The following is a 26976-nucleotide window of genomic DNA, read 5'->3' as shown; positions in this document are numbered from 1 at the left end:
AATGTGTGTGTACAAAAGCCTTAATGAAACTTTTCATACGAAAATTTCTTCCCAAGTCAGGCTTATATTCATATTAGTGAAATGAGCTACCTTACTCTTCTCAACTGAGTTAAGATTTTTCTGTTTGGTCCGAATATAACAGAGGTACAAGTCATTTCTTAAACCAATCTTTTTCATCTACAAATTTCTTACACTTACACACACGAAGACATATGTCCAAGAGGTCTTTGATACAACCCATCAAGATTTAGACATATCAAAACTCTGTGTTAATGATCTGAAATCATGAGGCCGTGATGAAAGCTTAACTCAAAATTCTAACTTTGTAAGGAATTGACGAGGAACTATGTTCCAGATTTTAACGAAACATTTGTTTCAGTCCGACTTTCGAAACTCCAAATCATATTCCTTTCTTACGAGTGGTCTTGATCAAACTATCGAAACCCACGATGTTTGTTACCCAACAGGATCCATCACAAATATTTTTTTATGAATATGATTTCAATGAGAGTTTCATTCGATTTCAAAGTCACTTTCAAAATAATTCCAAAGCATACTTGTCACTGACTACACTGGTCAAACAGGTAATTTCTGTTACAATTACTCACCTTATGTTTAGGTTGATATGTAACGAAATTAGTAAGCCACCCATGAAGCCTTGCAAAAGAAGCCCTTCGATAATTCTCTATAAGTATTCGATTGAAATTCACGGGATAATACACAAGCTCTTGATCATCTCTCTTGATGACTAACGAAGCAACCTTTGCCCGGGGTTTTACTGCTTTCGTGTCAAATTTTTTTTTCGACATCACAGATCCAAATTTTCGTTAATTTTCTTCTTATCTTATCTTTGGCACACTGCACTCACGAAATCCTTGAGGTGCTGAGTAATACCAACTCAGGCTGATGATTTCGAACATCTAGCACATGACTTCGCTTTTCATCCCAAAAGTGAAAGAGCCTTACTTCCATCCGGAGGTTTGAGACGGTTACACTTCTATTGGGAGAAACGAACAGACTGTTTGACATGACGTTTGTATTCAGTCCGGGTTTCAAGGCGATGTGACAGTTACTTTTTGACGCATGGCTACTTTATTGGCAGAGTGATGCGATTTTCATAGTGCCACATCAGATCTCAGTTAATGCCTATCCCATGTTAAATTTAAATTCCAGGATTACATATAAAAGGGGATTCAAGGGTTCTTATTCCGTTTACGCTTACAAAAGAAAAATTTCCAATTTTTCTCTGTTCTTCCAAGCTTTCAAAACCCTAATCATGGCTGCTCATGCTGGTGTTGATTCTGCATCCCAAACAACTGAAGATATCACTTACCAATCGATTATGAAGATTCAAAGCACAAATTATCAAGTAGAGGGGGATGTTTCTTTGTATCCAGAAGAGTTGAAGATGTTAGTTGTCGCTTTGAAGAGCTCTGTTCTTTCAACTGCCATGTTTAACTCGTTTGTTGTTCCTCTATCTTGGTTGTCCATCGCATGATCTACTGCATCTTACAGCAAAGCTCTGGATGTTATTATGTTCAATCTGATAAACGATAAGAAGGTTCGAATTTCTAAGAAGTTGTTCAATGAGATGGGTCATCAACCCCCACTCACCAAGATCAGTGATTTCAAGAAATCTGGACTTCCAAGTATTTGGAACTTCTTATTTGGTATTTTTCTCCGATGCTTGACTGGTCGCAGTGTTGGATTAGATAAAGGGAGAATGGAAGTATATGCCATGGTTTCTGGACTGTACTATTATGTTTCAGTTGATTATTCTACTCACATGTGGAAGGAATTTCAGAAAAGTGTGGAGAACACTAATATGGTTTAAGGAATCTCTTGTGCAAGATACTGGAGTTTGATTCTTCGTTATGTCTATGACAAAGAAGGAATTGAAGTGCCAGCAGATGAAGAAAAGGCTGATTTCTTGAAGTATCACTTTCCTAAGGAAGTTACAGATGATGCTGAGGTCTTTTCGAACATTGCTAGAATCCCTGATGCAATGTTAAAAAGGGTTGATCCAACAAATTCGGTGTTGGTTGAGTATTTGAAAACAATTAATCCTGATGTTGAAACTGGGAAGTTGTTGCCAAAAGAAAGAGCAGGTCCTTCTAAGAAGTCAAGAAAATCAAAGAAGGATGCAACAAGTACTACTGAGAAACCTATTCAGGAGCCCAAGAAAAAGAATTCATCAAAGAAACAGACGAAGCCAGAAGAACAAGTTTCGACTGTTTTGATTGAGCCGGTAGAGCCTGTTATTGATGAACAAGCAAAGGAAACCATTCCATCAAAATCTGGTATCTTTCAAAGAATTAAGAAGAAGTCTAGTGGTTCATGAAAGTCTACAGATGGCTCTTTTAAGTTTTCTCCTACCATGGTTCGTAAACCACATCTTAATCACCAAGGGATCCTTATTCGTGAGGTTCCAGCTCATATTTCTCCTTCATCAAAGAAACGAAGAGCAGAAGATGTGGCCAAACATATTTCCAAGAAGAAGATAAAGAAACGAAAGTTGGTTCTTCAAGAGGAATCATCTGAAGGTGAGAAAGTTCCTGAAACACCTGAAGCTAATATTTCTACACCAACATTGACTCCTGAGAAGACTGAGGTCACACCATCCGAAGTTTCGTTAACCAAGTCAGCTCCTGAGGAGGTTCGAACTTCAGACATCACTACACACATATCTGATACGAATGTAAATGTTACTATGGGTGAAGGAGATTCAAATAAAGAAATTCTTGTTACACCTCAAGGTAATCCTGAACCTTCTGTAATGGATACTTTTGTTTCATTACCTCCTTTTACCATTCCTGTTTCAAACACTACCAATTCACCCACTTTTGCAACCATTCTCAATCAACCATTCACTACTCTGTTCTCATCTCAATCAACTGATCCACCCAAATCTACTGAGGACATTGATACTGAAGAAGGAGGATTTGGAGGTACATTTGAAGAGTTGGAATTTGATGAAAAAGAAGAAGCTTTTCCAGATAATATGTTAATGACGATGAAGCAGTTCAATATTCTGAATAAAAAGATGAATTCGATTATTCAGTCTCAAGCTGACATGGGGGGAAGTCAATCCGTCTCAAGTTTAGAAATTGATGTCATGATGAAAGCATTCGAAGCTAGGATGGTTACCAAATGTTCTGGATTGATTGCAGACTCTGAATCACGATTAATGGAAAAGTTGGATCAGAATGATAAGTGTAATGAGTTACGGATGAAGTCTCAATCTTCGAATTTTCTGGGAGAAGTTCAAGATTTTCGAAGGATGGCTAAAGAAAGACATGTCTTGTTTATTAAAGATGTGAAGAAGGTGCGAGAAGATGTCAATTTCAAGCTTTAAGAACTTCGTGAAGACATGGTGAAAGAGATTGCTATTGCTCAGAAAGATTATGCGTCTCTAAATCAAAAGATGGATATCATTTGTGATGCAGTCACAAAGTTTGTCAAATTGTACGAAAGTTTGAGTCCTCAAATTACTCAACTTTCTACGGATGATGGTGAAAGCTTTGTGGAAGTTCTTCGTTTGTTAAAGGAGTTGAAAGAACTTGTGGACAAGCCTACTCCATCTTCAATCATAACTCCTGAGTTCCTGTCCCAGAAGTTTACTCAATTCGAAGCTGTTTTGCATAAACAGTTGGCTCCATTGTCCAAGTTCTCAAGTCTTCTACCAACAGATGCCCCACCTGTTGTTACAGTGGTGCAAGGGGGAGAAAAGAAGGTTGGTGATGCGAAGGTTGGTGAGGTTTCGCATGAAGTTGTTAAGCCTGTTGGGAAAAATTTTCAAACAAAGATTCCATCAACAAAGCCAATTGTCTCAAATGCTGGGCCTGTTACTTCAACGGTTGTTACCACGATGCCAATTACAAGGCCAATTTCTAAAGGAATTATGATTGGTTCTTCTGCTAAAGGTGGTAGTAGTTCAAAGCCAAAGGATACCGTTGATAGTTCTTCGCACAAAGACAAAGGGAAAACGATTTTAGTTGAAAAGTCAAAAGAGGAGAAGAAAGCTGAGGCTGAAGCTGAAGTGGAGAAACTAAGATTAGTTCAGAGCATTATGACTGGACGTGCAAGTGATCCACCTGGAATGGACAAGCAAGCATTACAACTATGAAACGATCGAAGCGAGAGTTGCATATAATCATATGTATGCTTTTGAGAAGAAACCAAAGCAAAGCTACAATTATTCGAATACAGATATGAGTCAACTTGACTTTCCAATCAACGAAATGATGTTCATCATGGCTCAGTACAAGGTTGCTGAGAAATTTGACAATGATGATGAATACACATATATGAAACTCAGGTTTCATGCTGTTCTTGGGAAACTTCCAGAGGAAATATGGTCGCTTGTGAAAATAAAGAAGGTGATCTGCATTAAGAAGGATGTTCTGTTCGAGAACATGATGCAAAACTTTCGTTTTCATGTTGCAAGGGCGAATGGTCAAGCATGTGATTTCTCTGTGGCTGATTTTCCGTTGATGAACTTGTATGATCTTGTACAAGTTGCATTGCTTTTGAAAGATAAAGATGCTTCGTATCTTCGAGAAACTGATCCATAAGTTTTTCGTCTTGGTCTTGCTCACATCAAAATATTCATAGACAACTACTATGAATGTTTGGCATTAACTGATGTGGAGTTGGCAACTGCGAAGGGATTGGAAGTGAAAGTACCCATGGAACCAACGAAGCCCCAAACTGAGTTAAAGAAGTATGCAGATGGGGAGATATGCTTGAAGCCATTTGGTTTGGTCTTCGCAGGGAAGGATAAGAATGGGAAGGCCAAGAGATTTTTGTTCCAAGCATGCGAAGTAGAGAGATATACTACGTCCCAGTATACGAACTTTATTGTTCGTATGAATAGATACAAGAAAAATAATGAAGGGGATAAGAAGGAGCTGAAGAAGATTATTTCTTGGTACACGGAAATTCGAAGGGTGATGTTGTATGCCATACAGATTCTTACGAATTGAAGAAGGTCGACATTATTACAAAAGGGGAGATTGTAAGGGTGGAAGACCTGTTGTAATATGTCGAAGTCTTAATGTTATATTACAAGGCATTTTTGTAACGAAGCTTAGATGTTTAGTCCTTGTAATTTTTTGTGTGCTTTCATGTTTCCTATAAATAGGGACATTACTTAGAGTTAGATAAGAGTCTTTGTATGAACTTGTCTACATTCTCTCTGTAAGAATTGAAAGCATAATAGAGCTGAAACCAGATCATATTTACATCGTGTGTTCAAATTACATTTGTGTTACTCTGATTTCATTCATAATCGATTCATCACTTCATCACATACTCAATAACAAAATCATGCAACATTTCCTCGAGAGTCTATATGGTCCTATCACTTTGCCAATCGATCTCGGGATGATCAGTTGTCCTCAAATGCACCATCTTACCCAATTCCTCTAGGATTTTCTGCCAAAAGCTCGAAGATACATGATTGCCCCTGTCTGAAATGATAGATAAGGATACATCATGTCTTGTGATAATCTCCTTAACATACAATTTCTCTTGGTTTTCCAACGTCTTGCTCTCCTTGGTGGCCGAAAATGGATACTTTTTGTAAACCGTTCCACTATCTCCTTAACATATGTCACTATAAACCACAAAGTCCTTATTCCCTGTAGGAAGAGAAAGGATAAGAGCCTTTAATAGAAGTCTCTTCAAAGACTGAAATGCCTTCCCATGCTTCTTAGCCCAAATGAAGGGTTCAACCTTTCTTGTCAACTTGGTCAGTGGACCAGCAATATTAGAGAAATCTTTAATAAACCTCCGGTAATATCCTGCCAACCCCATGAAACTGCGAATATCTTAGTTGGGTTCACTTTAATCCCCTCAGATCCAAACTATATGTCCAAGAAATTGGACCTCCTTCAACCATAATTTACATTTGGAGAATTTTGCATAAAGCTTCACCTTGCACAAAGTATCCAACACCTCCCACAAATGCCTCTGATGATCTTCCTCACTCCTAGAATACACCAAAGATGTCATCAACAAAGATGATAATCGATTTTTGCAAGAATGGGCAACATACCCGATTCATCATGTCCATGAAAACTATAGGTGCATTCATCAGCCCCCGAAAGGCATCACCAAGAACTCATAATGCCCATAACGTGTCCTGAAAGCGGTTTTAGGAATGCTCCTCTCACAAATCCGCACATGATGATACCATGAACGCAAATCTATCTTCTAAAAATGATTAGCTCCCTGTAGCTGATCAAAGAGCTCATCAATCTTTGGGAATGGGTACTTATTCTTCACGGTCGCCTTATTCAACTCCCAATAATCAATGCACAATCATATATAACCATTTTTTTTCTTCATGAAGAGGATCGATCTCCCCAAGGCAAGGAACTTGTCCTAATGAAACCTCGCTCTAACGAATTTCCCAAAATGTATCCTGTTTCCCTAGTTTATATTAGAGTCTTGTATACTTATTTCTTTTTGTTAACTTCCATACCCTGCTAGAACCCATAGACTATATAAAGGTTCTCTTTCCAGTCCGACATCAAACAATTATAACCAACAACTTGCAACGCTCGTTGAATTTGTACAGTCCAAGCATCATCCTAAGATGATCTTCTCTTTCCCCAACACACAACACCTGTTGAACTACGAATGTTCTGGAATAATTGAGCTTGTAGGTCACGAGCAACTTGAGACATTGGGAATGCAACCAGCCTTAATCCTTTTTGGTAATTCAGACCACTTCTTTCTGCTCTTCGATTGCTATGCCTTAGAGATGGAACCATTTCCTTTAACGTTGAACAATAATAACGATTACAAGATCTACGAGAAAGAAGAAAGGATGTTCGGATATCGAAAATAATAAGAGTCCTACATGTACATAGCAAATAACATATAACTCTCAACACATACCTTCTCCCTCCCCTTTAAGAGTCTAAATCACCTAAGAGAGCCAATCTACACGATGAGTATGAACATTGGCCTCTATATTCAGTACACTTACATCATGGCTATGATACCAACTTGTAACATGTGATTTTTCACCTCATTTTTTGAAAACATCATTTAACGTTAAAATGCAATGGAAGTCTTATTAAAAGTTTATTTGAAAATACCACCAACGTTACTTAAAAGAAACATCCAAAAAGTTCAAGTATTCTAAGACATCCATGAGTGAAAACTCAAACAAACAAGATCCAAGATGATAACTTCTAAATAAGAAAACACCAAAAATCACAATTACCCAAAGTCCCTATCCTCACCAAGCCATCAATCATTAGCTACCTGTAACATTGCAAGGAAAGCATGGCAAACACAACAAGACCAAGTATCAACATCAGTAGAGTGAGTCAATCTTAAGTACAACAGGTATGGAAACAAACACCTTTCATTCAATGCATTTGGTCATACATATAGGAATGAAACAAGTGTTATATCAATCAACATACATCGCTTATTATTATAAATATATAATGTATATATTAATATTGATATTTTCACCGTAGTAATTATTATATGATTTTCTTCGCAATAATTAGTTAAATTGTCCATTGCTAACTAGAGTCTATAAAACTGCTAATCCCTAAAAATGATCTTGTTCTTTACTAACATGACCTGACGACCTTGTGCGCCATGTGAGTCGCAACTCTCACCCGCAACACTGTCTCTGGTTCCCTGCGTGAACTACTATGATGGAATGTCGTTCGAGAGTGGTGCAATTGGTATTTCGACACTTATACCCCCATCTTAACATGATGCTTGATGCAACATATCTGAGTAGCCAACATCACTTCAATCCCCGTACATCATTTTGCACAGGAACCATGTTTCGAAATGTTTATCTAGAAAACCACTAGTCATCACGTTGGCTTAATCTCTTGTCCAACGATATTCTTCCACCGCTAAATCTAGATAGGGTACGCCCATAAATTTAGGTTCCTACCCTTTACCCCTATATATATATGTTCCTCTTTTTAATAATTTATAATTATTTAATTCGCTCACATGGGTCTTACACACTCCTCAATATTCAACATTATGTAATCATGCTTGTATTTTATTCATCAATTCAAGGCATATTACACCACAAATCATATTGTAAAAGCATGTAAACAAAATTAACCATTTAAAAAATACTCTCTCCTAACATCCGTTCCCTAATTCCAAGTTAAACAAGTTATACCAGAATCACAACCTGCATAAACTTTCCACTTTAATCATCAAACATAATCCTCACCTCCAACATGAACCTTACCTCTTAATTAAAGCAAATTCATCATCTCATGGTTTCTAGCATGTAAATTTTACCCTTGTTATTTTACCTACAGAGAAACAAAAATATATCATAGCTTATACTTCACACATAAATCAAATTATAACATCACATAAAAAGTACTAGACCAATAGAATTATACTAAAACATGCAAGCTTTCATATTTATACTAGACAACCATAAGAATTACTCACCTTAAATCCAAGTTATGGGAAGCAATGAATTGAGGAAGACACTCTACAAGAGACCACTAAGCACCCTAAAAGGTTTCATAAAATCCCGATTAGAAACAAGTAATCAAAACAGAAAACAAAGTCATAGTTTCATATTTTGAAGTTTCATAGCTCGATTTATGTTTAGTGTTTTAAGCGTAAAGCAGAACTTACAGCTCTAAACGGGGTGTTATCAAACTTTTTGCAAACTAGACTCAATTTACCATAACTTTGTTCTTTTTGGTGATTTTCTCTAATTCAAAACATAAGGGCCTCTATAGCCCTCACAATATAGGTCTTGAATTTGTCCATACATCACCAAAACTGCAAACTAATTTCCAACAACCATCCACCAGAATTCTAACGAATTTTATATAAAAATAGGAGATAGAAAAAGGATTTTTACCCCTGGAAATCTTAGATGATGCTAGGAACAAGGTGTGAGAGGAGAAACCAAGCTACACACCAATAATTCACCAAAGAAACACTCCAACTTCTCTTCTATCGATTGCAACTCCAAGAATGAAAGATACTCATAAAATCTCGCTCACATATTGTTTGTTGGCTGTAAATGTGATGCTCATCCTAAATTTTAGTGTAGGGTGAGTTAAATACATGATAAATTTTATTCTAGGCCCTTAAAGTATGAGAAAATGACCCCATGACCCTTATACATGATCAAGAATCATTTTATTTTACTTCGGCCCTCATAAGTTAACTTTAACAAAGCTAAAATGTTAGCTTCACTTAGGAGCATAACATAAAATAATCTCGATGATGTAACAAGAAATTTGGATCCTTACACTTAAAGTTAGCACAACCTTGGAAGTGATTAAGCAGAGAGTAAAATAGAAACTCACTGTAATAACTCTAAAATGACATTGTAATCTTTTCAATCAATCAATCTAGTATTTAAAGCTTCTTAATCAATTTATGATTTCAAATTTGTTGATGATTCAAGCAAGCAATGTATAGATTTTGTAGCTAGTCTTAGCGATGATTAAAGAAAGCTTTAAATAAGTAGATATTTATATTTAAAATAAAAGATTTCTCTCACGTCTCGCGCTCATGGAAGTTGTTTTTGTGAGAGCTGAAGTACATTGCCTCCATTTGTAGACACAGTAAAGTACGTTGATGTTGTTTAGAATTTTACGCAAGTACACATCAGGTGCTTATTTAGGAATAAGAAGATACACCAATGTATGTTGATGTAACTCCAACATGTATTCCTGCATAAACAATAAACAAAAAATAATAATTTGAAGTCATGCTCATAAGTATCGATACAAAAAATATTGTTACTGGATATCCATACAAATTCAAATATAGCGGCATCTCTAGTTCACAATTAGGAGCCTGATGCCAATAGGATTATGAAAAAAGGTTATTTAATTAGGAAAGCTACCTGATAGATTCATTGAATTAGGATGATATATGGAAAAAAAGATATAGGAAGATGCAGTGGAGCCTGCAATTGAGGGAGTCGAAAATGGAAGCCGGAAATCCGCCAGCCAAACAACATTTATCCGAGGTTTTACTTTATTTAGACTTACCTAATTTTCAACCGTAAAGGATGTAAGATTGCATCTGTTTGTCACCACATAAGGGTGAAGCTTCCCTTAACCTTTCTTGTTGATCCATGCTTTTGATGGATGGGTTTGAATATCCATGGGTCAATACTAAAACATCCAAAAAATACGGTCCAAAAATTTCATTTATATATATATAAACCATAGTAACTGAAATCATCTCAGAAAACAAAAGTGATAATATCTCAAAACATCATATCAAAATACGATATCAAAATCACATGTCCAAATATCAGAGTAAATCATCCCAGGCTAAACGTTGTGGTGTGTGCAATGCAGTCATCCCGAGCTCTTCCCCTTACTAGCGGAAGTACCTGAAACCAAAACTGAAAACTATAAGCACGAAGATTAGTGAGTCTCCCCAGACTACCACATAACATACACATAATCACATAACATAACATTGACCTTGCCCGCTACATCGGGCCTCGCCCAGCATCGGACGAAGTCCGGCATCGAGCCCCGCCCGACATCGGACCGAAGTCCGGCATCGGGCCCCGGCCGACATCGAGCCAAGCTCGGTATACATATCAACATATCAACAATACACATAATAAACACATAACATAAACATATAAACATTCCTCAGGCCCCGCCTGATATCGGACTGAAATCCGGAAACATATAACATAGCATATAAACAGTCTTCGGGCTTTCCCCGGCATCAGACCGAAGTCCGGAACATATAAACAAGCACATGCAAGAATCACGAAGACATCAAGCATACAAACACTCCTCGGGCTTTCCCCGACATCGGACCGAAGTCCGGAAGCATATAAACACATAAACCTTCATCGGGCACTGCCCGACATCAGACTGTAGTCCGGCACATGCATTGGCGCCTTAGACCCGTTCCTAGGAGGAAACTCACCTCAATGTCGTGAATAGCTGAAGGTCCCTACTCCACAACCGGCTCTACTCACACCCTATACAAAACAACCTCTTAGATAACATTCCATACTCAAAGACCCCTTCACATGTCAACCTTGCTCAAAGTCAAAGTCAAGGTCAAAGTCAACATCCTGGGTTGACTCAACTCGTCGAGTTGGTCCATCAACTCGTCGAGTTCCATGAATCATAAACCCTAAAATCACGATCCAACTCGTCGAGTTCTTTCAAAACCCGTCGAGTTCCTCCTATCCACAAAATCAGGACTTCTCCAGTCAACTCGTCGAGTCATCCTTGAACTCGTCGAGTTTTGCCTTTAACTGAATCGGGATACTGCGTCCCAACTCGTCGAGTTCCTCTATGGGCTCGACGAGTTCTTCAGTATCTTAAGCAATCTTAATAAATTAAGCCCCTAATCTCCAGATCTGAGTTTCATACTTCACCTACACACTGAAAGTGTCATTTTAAGGGTAAAGTTTCCAACTTTACCCATTAGTACCCTTACTTAATGGGTCTAGCTCAATCCCTAACTCTTTATGACCTAGATCTTGGTCCACAAGCCATCCATACTCCAAACTAAAGCATAGAAACAGAGATCAAGACCCTAAACACTACATGAACATGTAAAGCTTCCTCCTTTTACTCCAAGCATGGCCTTTTGGATCTTAAAAGGCCAAAATGAAATCTTATAGCTTGCATGGGGCTTCAATGGCCATAAAGTTTGCACCTTTATGCCATGAAAGCCCTCCATGAATCCAGATCTGATGGTTCACCCACTTGCGACGTCCATAACCCAAAGATCAAGCTTCTTGGACCAAAAACCCCATAAAATGATAATAAAGAGATCTAAGAAGTTACTAAGAATGTTTGAGACTTGCTTACCAGAAAATGATGAGAATGAAATGGGGTCTTTGAATCTACTAGCTTCTTCTTGAATCCCCAAGCTTCTCCTTCCTTCACAAGCTTCAAAACACACCAAGTTTCACTCAAAAATGGCTCATAACCTCACAAATGCATTAGGGTTTCTGAATATTGGGTTTGGGACATGGAGGCTAGAAATGAGGCCAACAAGTGGGGATTAGGATGCTTAAATAGGGTGCAAAACCCCTGTAACGCCCGTGTTTCGGGGCTAAGCATTATTAGATGATGTAATAGTCTAGGTTAACAATTGTAACTCTTTTTGAAGTAACAAAGATGAATTACTTGAGTATTATGTGAGTTTATGTGCTTTTATACTTATATAATTAATAAAGACTAAAAATAAGCGTCAAAATTAAAGTTTGAGATTAACCCGATATCTTTATATAAAGTTTTAGTTGTCGTGACAAGGATTCTAGAGATATAAAGAACGTCGAAATTCGAGTTATAACGCAGAAGTTATGACCTGTCGAAGTTTCGCAACAGAACCGGCACGACACCGGGAGGCGTAAATAGTGAATTTACGATAGAGCGACTTTTAGCCTTAGCGATCTAAATGAAAGTCGTAGAAAACGTTAAAGTGAGAGCGTCCATGAAAATAACGCCCAAATCTGCGTTCGTATGAGGAAGTTATGATTTTTCGAAGTTTCGGCTTAGGAGTGTACAACCCGAAGTTCGAATATTAGATCGAGCGGTTTTTAGTCGACACAACCTAAATGAGAATCGAAGATCTCTTTAATAGTAGCGTAACGATAAAAAGACTCACGAAAACGGACGTCGGATGAAGAAGTTATGAATTTTTAACGGACCAATCCTGTCCCGACCTGTTAAAAATATAACTTTTAAGATAAAGTCAAAATTAGCCGACGGAGTCTAAACAAAAGTTGTAGAGTACGTTCCCGCCTATGCGTAGATATAAAGAATGTCGAAAACGAAGCTCGTATGCGAAAGTTATGAATTTTAGAAGTTAGAATGGAAAATCTCGAAGCTGAGTGCGCGTCTACGCCCTGCGTAGAGAAGGGACGCCCAACGTCCGAAGTACGCCCTGCGTACGAGGTAACTACGCGCAGTGTACAACTGCCTTCTACGGACCAAAACGAGCCACACACCACCATCCGAAGGTCGCCACGTATCGGCCTTATCCGAACTACGCCCCACGTAGCCGGGGACTACGCCCAGCGTACGCCCGAGGCCTCGCCCTATAAAAGAGCTGCGAAGGCTGCCGAAGAAAACACTCATTTCTCCCTTCTTTCTCTCACTAGTTTCTCTCTCTAAGATCCCTAAACCCCCCTAAATCCTAGGAAAACCCCTAGCCCACGAAGGAAGCCCCGGAGATCCCGAAGGCTCCAAGAAAAAGAGTTTTTCGGTTTGAAACTCTGCCCTCGTGGAGCCCGGTTTTTTCAAGCAAACTTCCCGGTTTCTTCAAAGAAGATTATTTTTAGAAGCGAGGTGCTGTCCGAATCACTCTGTATCAGGTGAGTGTATAGTCACTTTCATCTTACACATAGATATGAAGTATTTTATATAAATTATGTGCTATGTGTATAAATAGGTTATCTGTTTACCTGAGATGTTTGCTGGATGAAAGATCTATACTTCTTTCTTTCATATTTGAAACTTTTTCCTTCAGATCTACACTTTCTCACCTCAGATCTAAACTTTTTCTTCAGATCTAAATTGTATACTTTGATATCTATGTTGGATGAAAGATCTGAACTTCTTTCCTTCAGATCTGGACTATATATGTATTTTATGCTTTAAAAGTTATGCTGGATAAAAGATGTAAGCTTTATTTTACAGATCTGGACCATGTATGTATTTTATATCTACAAATATGTTGGGTAGAACATGGGTAGATAAAATAATTGGTGTGTGGTGAAATAAAATGATGAGAGGCCTCAATGTTGACGTTGTTCCAGTCATCTAGCGTAGTATGGATGACGACCACAGACTTTTCTAGGAAGTCCAGTGGAACGCTAGCAGGCTCCCAACCTGTAGGTCTTTGTGAACGAAGTGTTCACCGGTGTACTCCATCCCCCCATGGTTGCCTTACGGACATATATGGCTGAGGAATCCCCTTAGCACTAGTGTCCATACCGATGAAATTCCTTAGGATAGGTCCCTTATGAGAGATGCTTTAGGGACGTAAGGTGAGAATAACGGGAACGGGTAATCGGGTTTAATGATTGTTGAAAATAATAAACTTCTTTATTGTGGGTTGAAAACCCTATATGCTCACCAGGCTCCCCAGCTTGACCCACTCAGTTTCTTGTATGACAGGTAGTGGGAAAAGCATAGTTTGATGACTTGACGAGAGATTATGGAATTGAGGCCAGATTATGTTTTGTAGCCTAAGATGTTTATTTCTTTTTGGTTTATGCTTATGGTCTTTATCGATGATTGACATCCTGAGTTTTTATAATGTAATGAAAATACATTTCTTTAAGAAATGCTTTGATAAATTTATATCATATTTTGTTTTGGGAACAAATTCTGCAATACTTTTCTTAAGAAGTTACTCTAATCTTTATTATAAAGCATAAACGAAATCGGTCTTTTCTGGCCGTGAAAACGGGGATGTCACAACCCCGAAATTAGGGTTTCATTTTGGCAGGCCTACTCGTCGAGTTGAGGGCTCTCAACTCATCGAGTAGGTTACTTAAATCCCCCGTCAAATCTGGTTTCTACTCAACGAGTTTGGGGCTCCCAACTCGTCGAGTTACTCTATAAAAATGAATAAATTATAATTAAATGCGTACCAGGAACCAGTTGTTACAATTCTCCCCCACTTGTCTTAGACTTCGTCCTCGAAGTCTGCTGCGTCGGAAAACAACTCCGGGTAGTGCTCCCTCATCTCCTCATCGGGCTCCCAAGTCCACTCTGAGCCCTTGTGGTGCTGCTACTGCACCTTCACCGGCTCGACCCTCTTGTTCCTCAGCTCCTTCGTCTTTTTTTCGAGAATAGCTACCGGTCACTCGATGTAGTTCAGGCTGTTGTCAACTTAGATATCCTCTAAAGGCACAATCACAGAGCCATCCACTAAGCACTTTCCGCAACTGGGAAACATGAAAAGTGTTGTGGATTTGGCTGAGCTCTACTGGTAGATCCAATCGATACGCCACTTTGCCCACCTGGGCAATAACCCTGAAAGGACCGATGTACCTGGGGCCCAACTTGCCCCGCTTCCTGAATTGGATGACACCTTTCCAAGGTGACACCTTCAGGAGAACCATGTCGCCCACCTGAAACTCCAAGTCTGAACGGTGCTTGTCGGCATAGATTTTCTGCCGACTCTGAGCAGTCTGGAGCCTGCTCCGGACCTGCTGGATCCTCTCAGTAGTCTGGAGTACCACCTCAGTACTCCCCATGACTCTCTGACCAACCTCTCCCCAACAGATTGGGGTCCTACACTTCCTCCTATAGAGCATCTCGAAGGGAGGTCGGTCTATACTGGTGTGGTAACTGTTGTTATACAAAAATTCCGCTAACGAAAGATACGTATCACAACTGCGACCAAAATCCAAAACACATGTGCGCAACATGTCCTCGAGAGTCTGAATCGTCCTTTCGCTCTGCCCATCCATCTGAGGGTGGAAAGCGGTGTTGAAGTGGAGACGAGTACCCATCTCGTCGTGAAACCGCTCCCAAAATCTGGAAGTAAAACGGACGTCTCGGTCCGACACTACCGAAACTGGCACTCCATGATGTGCCACTACCTCTCGAATGTAGATCTCGGCTAGCTTCTCAGCCAATATACTCTCCTGGATCGGGATGAAATTAGCACTCTTGGTCAACCGATCCACGATGCCCCATATCAAATCCACTCCACGTGTGGTCTTGGGAAACTTCGTGATGAAATCCATGGTGATATCTTCCCATTTCCACACGAGAATCTCCAACGGCTGCATCTTTACGTGAGGTCGTTGGTGCTCGGCCTTGACCTTCCTGCAGGTCAAGCACCAATGTACGTAACATGCTATGTCCCACTTCATGCAAGGCCACCAATAATCAGGGCGAAGATCCCAATACATCTTCGTCGCCCCGTGATGGATGGAGAACCTCGAATTGTGAGCCTTATCCATCAGAACCTGGCGTACCCTGCCATAGTATGGAATTCAGACCCACCGATGCAGGGTCAACAACCCGTGACCGTCATAATAAAATGAGGTCACCTGGCCCACGATCCGCTCACACTTCCGGCGCTCTTCCTTCATACCCTCGACCTGCGCCTCCCGGATCTGCTCCAGTAACGAGGTAACCACTTTCATCCTCAGACATATGTCTCTTATCGGTGCCGCCACTACCTTGCGGCTAAGAGCATCGGCCACCATGTTGGCCTTCCCTGGGTGATAAAGGATCTCACAATCGTAATCCTTCACCACATATAACCACCGACGCTGCCTCATGTTCAGATTCGGCTGATCCATGAGGTACCTCAAAATCTTGTGGTCAGTGTAAATGATACAACGAACCCCATAGAGGTAATGCCGCCAAATCTTGAGGGCGAAAACCACAGCCTCCAGATCCAAATCGTACGTCAGATAGTTAGCCTTGTGAGGCTTCAATTGCCTCGAAGCGTATGCTATCACATGACCCCGTTGCATCAATACCGCACCCATGCCCGTAATCGAAGCGTTACAGCAAACCACGAAGTCATCAACCGCTGTCTGAGGGTCTCGAAGGTTGCCTGTTGCTCAGGCCCCCAACGGAATGTCGCCGACTTCTTGGTCAGTCGGGTCAAAGGAACAACGATCTTGGAGAAATCCTAGATGAATCTCCGGTAATAACCCGCTAGACCAAGAAAACTTCGAATCTCAGTTGGAGATCTCGGAACCTCCCACTGCATCATGACCTCTATCTTGTCCGGATCGACCATAATACCCTTCTGGTTGACAAGATGCCCCAGAAACTGCACCTCGCGTAACCAGAACTCACATTTAGAGAACTTTGCGAAAAGTCTCACCCTCCTCAGAGTCTCCAGCACCTCCCTCAGGTGCTACTCGTGCTGCTCTTGAGTCTTGGAGTAAACCAAGATGCCATCGATGAAGACTATCATAGACCAGTCCAGCATCAGTCTGCACACGCGGTTCATGAGGTCCATGAACGCGACAGGAGCGTTGGTGAGCCCAAACGACATCACCACAAACTCATAGTGACCATAGCGAGTCCTAAAAGCTGTCTTCTACACATCGTCGTCTCTGACTCGCATCTGGTGATAACCCGATCACAGATCAATCTTGGAGAACCAAGATGCACCCTGTAGCTAGTCAAACAAATCATCAATCCTCGGGAGGGGATAACGGTTCTTCATCGTTACCTTATTCAGCTCCCCGTAGTCTATGCGCATCCAATGTGACCCGTCCTTCTTCTTCACAAACAGGATCGGGGCTCCCCATGGCAAACTACTCGGCCTGATAAATCCCTTGTCTAACAGCTCTTGCACTTGCGTAGACAACTCCTGCATCTCAGGAGGAGCCAACCGATATGGTGCCTTGGCTATCGGAGCCGCACCAGGGACTTGGTCAATCCTGAACTCAACCTGACTCTTTTGAGGTATCCCAGGCAAATCCTCCGGAAATACGTCCGGGTACTCTCGCACGATCGGTATATCATCCACTGTCGCCTTACCCTTATCCCGGGTATCCATGACTGTAACATACACATTTTGAAATCGTGTTTTAAGTAATTAATATTATAAAATATTATATGATATTGAGTATTGAGTTCTAACAGATAGTTGTTACTAGAAATGAAGTAAAACTGTGTTTAGAATCACTCGGAAAATATTGGAAGTCTTATGAGATTCCAATTAAAAGTTAAAATATCGAAATTTAACGAAAATATAAAATTTTAAATAAGTAAAATTTTATTATTTAAAGTTGTAAAGAATCTCATTAGAAACATTTAGGTGAAAACCTCGTCGAAATCCGAGTTATAACGAAGAAGTTATGACCAATCGAAGATCCGCGACAAAACCGACACGGCGCCGAATGACGTAAAAAGTGAGTTTTTGATAAACTACTTTTTAGCCTTAGTGATCTAAATGAAATTCGTAGTATTCGTTAAACCGAGAATTTTGATATAAAGAACGCCAAAATCTGACTCCGTATGAGGAAGTTATGATTTTTCTAAGTTTCAGCTTAGCAGTAGACAGCTAAAAACTCGAATTTTAGATCGAGCGATATTTAGCCGACTCAACCTAATCGAGAATTGAAGGTCTCGTTGTTAGCAGTACAACGGTAAAAAGTCTGACGAAAACGGACGTCGGATGAAGAAGTTATGAATTTTTAACGGATTTTCCTGTCCTGGTCTGTTAAAAATAACAATATTAAAAATAAATTCAAAATTAGCCAACTAAGTCTAAACGAAAGTCGTAGAGCATAACTTTCCCTACGCGTGCATATAAAGAACGTCAAAAACGGAGCCAGTATGCGAAAGTTATGGAGTTTAGAAGGATTGGGTGCAATTTTCGAGAAATTCGCATGGATTGGAGCCGGTCACGTGATCCTCTCATGCATACCTCGTGCCCGAATCGCGTGTCGCTTGCTGATTCGACCGAGGGTGTGGTCCACTGACCTTCCGACGTGCATCGCTTCTGACTTGCCCCGTGTCCGAAGTGTTGGACCAATCCGAAGCCGGCACGCAACCATCTCGCATCCGAGCCTCGCCCAAGCTCCCATGTGTTCCGAGCCTCGCAGCCACCTGCCCTCTCCCCCTCGCTTCGGATCCGGACCTCGCTACTATAAATAGTAGCTGTGAACCCTTCCGAGAAAATGTTAGAAAATTGGCAAATTTCACCCCTTAGCCTATATTTCTTACATTCCGACTTCCCCCGAAGCCCCGGTATTATTTCCAACGCCCGAAACACGCCCCGAAGTTGCCGAGAAGCCCGAAAAATTTATCTTTTCGGTTTTGAAGCTCTACCTTCGCTGAACCCGGTTTTCAAGAAAACTCCTGGTTTTCAACGAAGAAAGCTAATTATAGTAATGAAGTGCTGCCCAAATTACTATTTTAATCCCCGGTTATTTCACGGTGAGTTTAATATATAGGAACAATTGTATGTTATGTGTTATATGTGCTATGTGCTTTTCAGTGTTATTATTCCGGGTTATTTTCCCGTGATATTTTTATTCGTTATTTTTAATAGCAAAAGAAATACCTTTGACCATGTGATCAGTGAAAGGACTTAGATTCACATTGGTACTGGTATGTAGCCTCTGGCCATGTAGAGCATGTCTCCGTAAGAGAATGACTTCTATTCTATGGCATTGGCAGAAGGTTAGACAGGGCTGAAAGCCTGAAATCTACCAAAATGTTTAATCAGAAAGTGAATGTCTTCTGTGCCATTCCAAAGCTTTATTGATGTATATCAAGTATGGAAATTATTATGTCTCATTGATTGTATATCTTTGAATCAAATCAATGATTGATATGGAAAGTTTGTCACATGATTCACATATGCCTTTGTTGTTCCTTGTTCCTCTTTGCTTCTGCCATATTGAAATATATATATATATATATATATATATATATATATATATATATATATATGGCATAACGTTATATTGTGTCTATTATTGAACTCACTAAGCGTCACCGTTTACCCTCTCAATGTTTAACAAATTTGCAGGAGATAAGTAACCAGTGTAGTCATATACTGTTGAAAGGTTTAGAATAGTTGTAATATTACTTTTGTATTTAGGGATCATGTATGTATAAAAGTATAGTATCCTGGGTAGTTGTGTAATATATAACACTTTGTAATAGTCGGTTTGTATCCAATCGTTTGTAATCACTTTATCAATGTAAAATATTGTTTTTATGAATATGCAAATAGCATGTTTTGGAGTAACTATATTGTCAAGTATGAAAGTTTGGGTCTTTCAGAAATACGAAAGTGAGGGTCTTTCAATGACATAAGCAACATAACCTGCACAACCCTGCTGAAGGTAACGCGTCGCTCTCTCTGCTGAACATAATGTCGGTCCACACTGCGGCCTCTCACCCTAAATCACTGACCCTCCCCCACTAGGAGTCCGAACTCTCAGTAGCTGCTGCTCGCAGTCGATCACTGCCCCATTGCGGCTCACCCAGTCCATACCAACTATAACCTTATTCCCTCGCAGGGGAATAGGGACTAGATCCACAGAAAACTGCTTATCGAACAACTACGGTGTACATCCTCGGTGAACCCTCGCGACCCGAACGGTCCTGTCATCTGCTATCTCTATATCAAGTGGGCAATCCAGTTCCCCTGGAACCCATATTAATCGCTTGCTGAGCGCGAGCGACATAAAAGATGGGTAGCCCCCGCATCAAACAGTACCAGAGCAGATATACCGTTCACAAGGAACGATCCTATAATGAAACACATAAACATAAGCAATAATCAATATAAGTGAAGAGATAAGGAGAGGATACATACCCGTCACCACATCGGGAGTTCCACATGCCTCCTCCGTTGTCAACTGAAAGGCCCTGCTCTTCGCCACATGCACCTCTGTCCGGCACTGACGGCCGTCTGTAATCCTCAACGTAGCAGGAGCGGGTGCTGCTACCTGTCCTGCTGCTGCTAAACCCGGGCACTGGGACCGCTTGTGTCCCCTCTGATTGCACTGAAAGCAAATCAGATATGATGATGTCGTGGTGGTCATGGTGGTAGCACTACAGTCCCTACTCATATGTCCAGTTCGGCCGCACTTGAAGCAGCCCGAACTACCCTCCATGCACGCCCCCTCATGCAACTTGTCGCACTTGCCACATCGGCTGCGGCCCTGCTGGCTCCTCGATCGGTGATCTGATACCTTGGGCTTCTTGCCCGCACTCCCTGACTGAACCTCTTCCAGTTTCCTCTTATTTTCCATCTCTAAATCCAGCTCCCTCTCCCGAGCTGGAGATCCTGGAACTCCCTAGAAAGTTGTTGCACCTCAATCACAGGTGCAAACTCGACCCAGAACCTAGCCGAAAAGTCACTCCAAGTCTTAGCATCAAGAGCAGCGTCATCACCAATAGCATGCCCGACCTCCTCCCACCAGTCACGTGCTCTGTCCTTCAGAAGACAGGAAGCAAGATGGACCCTGTCCCCCTCGGGACATTGGCTCGTACGGAAGGCGCTGGCGACATCAGCCACCCACCTGCTGCTAGCAATGGGGTCCCAAGCCCCATGGTAATCTGGATCTCCACATGCTTGAAACTCCCTGAAATTCATCGCGCACGCCCCTAGCATGGCCGCCATATCAGTACGGAAAGCACTCAACCGCTCGTCAAGAATCTCCAGGATACCCTCCTTGACCGTGCCGAAGATCACAGGAGTCTGGTCCAAAATACTGCTCGTGATCCTAGATGATATGAACTCTCTCATATGGTCATCTAGCTTCCCGGCTCCAGAGCCTGGGCCTGATTCCTCTCCGGCTCCCAAAGTGCCGACTGGTGTAGTGCGTAGCGTCACCATTCTGAAAATACCCCATAACAAACATCAGAATACTCATCATAACTCGAGGGATCACACACACTACAAGTTCCCTGGATTCATCTCAGACTTCCTTGATTCGAGTACGGATCCTCTGCTTTCTGTAGTATGGGCCCATACTACCTTCCACATTTATCTGTACTTTTCTAAAGAACTGCCTTGAATCCACGAAGTCCCTTCCACTACTACTGCTGATCTCATGCTAATCTCATCCTAGGCTTTCCCTAGGGTAACCACCAACCCACTCTCCGCCATCAGTTGCATAAGAAGTCCATGCTATCTCCCCCTAACTAGGTCGCGAATACCATTACATATGACTAAGACTAGATAATTGTTCGAATGAGAGGTCCTACCCTACAACGGTTGGACTCAGACAAGAGCTGCGAAATAGAGCTAAGCCTAACCTTCTGAAATTATTTAGTCCTCGTAATATGTAACTTAACGTTTTCGTTTACTAGTTAGTTAAAGATAACTAGAACTCCTAAAATCACAAAGCAAGAAGCATTCGAGCATCGAGTAAACATAATCAAGCATATCCCTATCATGCCATCATATCACTGGCTAATAAGTACTAGCATGCAGTTCATAAAGCTCATACACATATAACAGGCACATAAGGCATCCTTCCTAGATCCTTAGCCCTAACCTAGCATGCAATTCTCATAATCATAACATAACATAAACTTGTATGGGTAATTTGGGCGTACTTACTTGAGCTCGGCTGATTGCATGCACCACACCCTTTTCTCTTTTAAAATTTTATTTCTCTTTTCAAAATTCTTTTCTCTTTTCAAAATTCTTTTTATAAAAATGTTTTTCTTTTGAAAATTTCCATACCAAGTCCTTAGTTTGAGTTTAGACACACCCGAGAGTGTGCCCGAATCCATCAAACCAAGGCTCTAATACCAACTTGATGTTGGGTTATGAGCATTCTAACACTCCTAAGTGTACATGCAACCCTAAATACCTTGGATCTATGTTTTCTCTATTATACATACAATTATGAACATCCAAGGTATTATCCTAATCTAGCATACAAAATAATAAATATAACAAGATAGAATACATACCTCTTTGATGTAGAATGTCTTCATGAAGCTTGAGTGCCTAGTGCCCCAAGTGTGACACCTCAAATGGTTCACACAACACCAAATACACTTGGAATAACTTGAGAGAAACTTGAACACTCCTTGAAATCGTCTAGCCCTCACACTCACACATTAGTGCACGATTTCTTGAGCCATGGGATTCTTTTTTATATGGTGGCTATTAGGGTTACACCATGTAACTCATAACTTTACCCATTCCTTATGCTCCATGGATTTTAACCTCCATGGAGTATGCATGGGTCACCCCATGGACTTAGTCCAACATAAGGAATCTTGGATCACAAGCCCACATATATAAGAATGAATGATTTACACAATCAACCCATATATTTTATTAGTCTCCTTTTGATCACTTAATTAATTCCAAATTAATTCTTGATCAATACTAATTAAATAACCTTATTAATATATTAGAACTTATAATATATTAACCAACCTTAAGTGTTATTTCTCTCATTATAGTCTATCCAAATGCATGATGCCATGCAACCCAAATGGACCATGCCGGGTCGGGTCAAGTCTTACCAATTATAGTTATGGACTTAGACATTAATCCAACAGTCTCCCACTTGGATAAGTCTAAAACTATTATTGCGTATGACTTCAGGAACCGATCAGCAATCGTAGCTCTCAAAAGCTTTTGTCGAACTCTGACCTTGTCGATGAACTCTGACCTTTGTCAATGACTTGTCCATTAGATAAGGGATCATATATTCGTCCATTCTAGATATCATATGGACTGAGACATAGATTATCAATCATTCTCTCTGTCCATTTGTTGTTTCCCGATTTCTGATTCATGATGACTGACTGATTGAACAAATCAAATCAGTCCTGGCTTGGCCAAGCACTCACATGTATCATCTTTAAATCATCGAGGGGCCCACAGATATCGCTTTTATCCCGAAGGTAAAAGGAATGGATAAACTTCGACTCATATGGCTTGTTCTACTACTTGTTGAATCATACACAAAGGCACGTTTTATAACATCGAGTTACCAATGCGTTTTCGTGCAATCAATGTATAACCAACTCATAGTAACAACTCATATCTCTAGGTTTGAAGAATATAATATATTATCGTCTCATGATCACTCGTGATAAAATCCATGAAGTGATTCAAATGAGCGCGGGTTGAATCCAATACTCAGAACTTATGAGCACTCATGAGTGTTGTAGCACCACTTTGTCCACCAACTTGGACCTCTACAAACCAACCCATGACAGTCTTGATTCATATCTACTTCCAACATATGACCTACTGTGGATGGTTTGAATAACTTAATCATTCAGGAAGAGCGACTTAGTTATTCTGGAAGTCAAAACATGCAAAGTGAAACACAAGAATAAATGAATCAAATATGGTATCAAACCCTATGAATATAAATAAACACTTTTATTTATCACCATACTGATTACTCATTATTCATTGTTTCGGTTTTATCAACTTTATACTTGAATTTAAAACAATAGTTGTCCCATGCTCCAAGCATGTACACTATGTTTTCTAAACACTAGTCATGCCATACACCAAGTATGCATAGATCAATTGAACATCACTCCAATGATCCTCTTTTCACAGTCCCAAATCCTTACTGCAAATGCAAGAATTCCAAATTCATGCCATTTACTGAAATCTGTTAGATTCAAAACTTATATGCATTGATCCTCTTAATGATTATGCACGAAGTCAGAAAGACTTGAAAACAATCATTACAGAGCATTCCAAAGGAGATCAGCTCCTTGGAAACATCCTTCTTTCATTAAGTTTCCTAATCTTACACAGATTGAATAATTTCTAACTTTGAAACATTTCCATATTCCATTTTGACTATCACTTCTGAACAAGAGTTGCCTCCTTACAGATTATGTCAATATGGTCCTTCCAGAATTAACATTATACTTCCAACTGTCCTTGAGCAACCAATCTTTGGTAAACCTTAGATTGTCCTCGACAATTGCTTAATCATTTTAGTCATACCCAATTCTAGACCTTTTCCCTTCATAATGCCCCAGGCATTTGGAAAATTTTAGAAAGGATGAATATAGCACATGTAATCGATCCTATATCCGAAGCATATGGGACACGATTCATGATGTCTCACATAAAGACTAAACCAGTCTTTTGCTATAATATTTCCATTTCAATTTGCCAAGTTCTCAAAATTCAGATTATGAAAAGGGATGCCGTAATCATAATCGAATTTTAGAACGCAAATAATGGACCCATATATAGAATTTCCTTATGTTGAGCCATTCCAACATGAAATTCATATATATATCCTTGATTAAATACGATTAAAATCTCAATCTAAGCTTTTAGAATTGAAATGAAGTATAATTTCCTCTCCCTTAATTATAGCAAAACAACTTTTTCAACCCCTGCAACCTCACGAATTGAATCTTTTGTTTTCTATAATTAACATTGCTAACTTGCAACCTTTGTCATAATTATCATGCTCCCACTAACATGATGATTATTAGCATAACACTTATGCTCCCACTAGCTTTGACATGTACTCAGAAATCAGCTGACTTTCTTACCAAAGTTCAGATTTCTGATACTAGATTGTTTTGATAAAACTTTATCAAAATCATACACCTCTCTTAGATAGCTCACATGTGTGTCTAAACAATTTTAGAACTATGAAAAGGGATGCCGTAATCATAGTCTCAATTGTTTAGACCTTTGCTACTTCTCACAAGTCCATGTTAGTGTGCCGGTAAACCACACACGCTCCACTAACGACTTTGAGAATGCAAATATCACAATTTCTATCTAGCTAAAATCTACTTAGTGAAAGTGTTTCCTCACCATCATTTTCATGAATCGGAGAGAAACCTTATGACACTTAGATTTAATAGTGTATGTGTTCTTATCCATGTGAATTTGTCAAAACCATAATCACAAGACAAGGGTAGTGACAAATCCAAACTCATATTGATTAAACTTGTGCAATCTTAAATTCTTGCCATTTGGCAGCTCAGGTGCCTGCCATTGCTTCCAAGTAGTTGTGCAACCAATTGAGAACTCTCAGAACTCCTATGCAAAGCCAACTTGAATAGGCACAAAAATTTCAACACGATAGGTTATAAACCTCAAGTCGTGTGCTAGTGAAGGACTTTAGGTTTTATTCTTGATTAAGTCTTGAAACTTTCAAGAGCTTTAAGACTCCCACTGTCCTCTTGACATATAAGACTCCCTTGTCAAATATTCAAGAGATAGTGCGGATTCTTTATCAAGACTAACACTTTACACAATTGGCCTAAGTTGGTCTCTGTTTTATCCAAAACATCACAACTTACCAATTTCAAATGTACAAGAGTAGATAACCTTTTACTCTTACATTTGACTAGTGTTAACAAACCCTCTTTAAGATATGTCACTCAAGTTACAATCTTGGAGTATGACTCTAAGAATTGTTTTGGAACGAAGTATGACTCATTTTTTTGATTTAACCATTTCAACAATTCATGACTCCTCTTCTTAGTCATAAGAATGCACTAAGATGACTTTAGAGGACCAATTGTGATATGGTATCTTAATCATTAAGATGATCATAAACATGATACTAAAGTACTCTCCCATCTTTTCAGATTTGAGAAACTTTTATCTTTCTGCCATTCTTTGATTCTTCTTATTCGTTCTGTCTCACATTGAAACTTCTCCAATGCTACAGACTTATACTTAAACTTATAAGTATAACCATATTTACTGAACTTAAGTAAATCATGAAGAATAGTCTTCTTGATCTTTTGTGGTGGACTTGACCAGTGCACAAGAATGTGTACTCGATCCCTTAGTCCTTTCCTTATTCACATAAGGAATTAGTCTTAATTTTCCAAGCTGAAAGTTCTCATTCATCATACTATACAACTTGCATGATTCCAAGTTTCGGTCCAATTGAACCTTGGGTGATGAGAATCTTTCCTTATTTGGTAATATTAGACACTACCACAACCGAAAGAATCAAATCCATTTTTCCAATATTGCTATCAATGGAATCTTATAAGCAACAACTTTTCACAAATGCCATTGTAAGGATACTTAAAATAAATAAAATCAAAACCTTTTTCTTTTATTTTAAAACTTTGCGGAAAAACTTATCCTTACAATCCATATGAAAACCTTGTTGTTATCTATTCCTAAGCAATATAAATATCATAACTCTTAAGTAATATCCCAAAATTCTGATCACCGAACCATGCGATTGAAATCCATCTTCGCGATCAGAATCAGCATGTACTTAATAGAGTTAGACAATGGACTTTACCTGAAGTAGAGCCAAACTTATTGACTTTAACATCCTTAGGTAAATTTGGCAGCTTCGTAACCAATGCCCCTTCCTTTGGCAATAGTTACCTATGGACCCTTGATAATGGGACTATCTCAGACTTCGCCTCTCTCTTTACCATTGGGTCAACCGAGTTGACTATGGTCGATCCCTTTCCATTGGGAAGAGAGAGCTTTACTGGATATGCAATGTCATCATTGTCAATGTCCATAGCGTTTTAGGAAGTTGAT

Source organism: Lactuca virosa, chromosome 5 (assembly GCF_052849685.1).
Source record: "Lactuca virosa cultivar CGN04683 chromosome 5, Lactuca_virosa_CGN04683_v6, whole genome shotgun sequence".
Taxonomy (NCBI): Eukaryota; Viridiplantae; Streptophyta; class Magnoliopsida; order Asterales; family Asteraceae; genus Lactuca; species Lactuca virosa.
This window is presented reverse-complemented; position numbering follows the sequence as displayed.